General features: G+C 32.8%; 1 non-coding gene across 1 annotated transcript; it reads right to left on the bottom strand.

The window, feature by feature from the left end:
* Window positions 1–557: 557 nt before the first annotated feature.
* LOC114087006 (U6atac minor spliceosomal RNA) lies at window positions 558–678 on the bottom strand. The gene has a single exon (XR_003581736.1). It is a non-coding gene; the product is annotated as a U6atac minor spliceosomal RNA (small nuclear RNA).
* Between the last annotated feature and the right edge of the window lie 804 nt (window positions 679–1,482).

The following is a 1,482-nucleotide window of genomic DNA, read 5'->3' as shown; positions in this document are numbered from 1 at the left end:
AAAAAGTTTTCCTCCTATCCCTGCCTTTGTACACCCTGTTAGGGCAAGGTCTTATATTAATTTCTTACATATTTTTTCAGTATGATTTTCCTAAGGCCTCATGAATACTAGGCAAGTGCTCTACCACTGAACTACATTTCTAGCCCAGTACATATTTATTTCTTTAAGACATTTTAAATTGTTAGTATTATTTTTAGCATATATTTATTTACAAATTAATGGGATTCACTGTAGTATTTCCATATGCACATGGATCATGCATTGATTATGTCCATTCACCCTTCTTCTATCTTTTTCCCAACACCCCTTTCCTCCTGATCTCTATCCCCACCCCATTCAATCATACTTTCCAGTCCATAGTAATCCCTCTTCTATATTCTCATTGTTGGTTTTTTCTTTTTCTTTTAGTTTCCACATCAGAGAAAATATGAGATACTTGTGCTTCGGTGTCTGGCTTGTTTTGATTAACACCATGTTCTCCAGTTTCATCTATTTTTCCACAAATGATAGGATTTCATTCTTCTTTGTGGCTGAATAATATTCCATTGTGTATAACCAAAAAAGGATGGCTAGGTGCTGTGAAGAAGGTGATAGTGCCTTACCTGTATGCATGTTGTCATCCATTCTTCCATCCTTGTCAAGGGAGTAAGGTTAATGCTCTCTCCTTTCATACAATACCTAGCTAGCATTTACTCATGCAAATAAAAATATGTAATCTTTTTATTTTCTTACAAAAAAAGGTAGCACACTCTTTCCAGTATGTACCTCACTATTTTAATTTAAGGATGTGTCTTGGAGAATGTTTCATATCAATACATTTTATTATTCTTTTAAATAGCTGAAAATATACCATTGTATGAATGTACCATGAGTATTTATCAAGTTCTCAATTGATAGACCCTTTGGTGTTCTCTTCTTTTGCAAATGTGAACAATGTTATAATGAGTCACTTTGTACATATCACTTCATCATGTGCAGACTTGTCTGTAAAATAAATTCATTAAAAATCAATTTAACACTTAGATTATGTTAGTGAGCAACCCTACGGTTGGGGAGGGAGTGGCTAAAGATGGGAGAGAGAAATGCTTTGTTTACTGAGCAGCAATATCCCCTATATATGATGGAGTCAACTCAACACTTTCACACTCATGACATTGTCCTAGAGTATTTTTTACAAGTAGAAGGTGGGTTTTAATATCATGCTCCTTAGAAATACTTTTGAAAAAACATCTATAAAGTAAATAGTAGTATAATTTAAAGATGAATTTATTACTTTAATATTAACAGTAGCAAGATTTGAAGAGGTATTTTATGAAATAAGTGATTTTATCTTCCCAGAAATGGTGATATTGAAGTCAAATGTATTTTTCTTGACCCAGATAGCATTTAAGTATAAAAGATCTTTGAAGGATCTTCATTTGTCAGATTCACTCTATTTTTTAAATCTTTGCACTTTGTCCGTGATGCAAAGGGTATATGAAA

This window comes from Marmota flaviventris, chromosome 6 (genome assembly GCF_047511675.1).
Source record: "Marmota flaviventris isolate mMarFla1 chromosome 6, mMarFla1.hap1, whole genome shotgun sequence".
Lineage (NCBI taxonomy): Eukaryota > Metazoa > Chordata > Mammalia > Rodentia > Sciuridae > Marmota > Marmota flaviventris.
The sequence above is the reverse complement of the archived record's forward strand: the minus strand, read 5'-3'. Positions and strand labels throughout refer to the sequence as shown.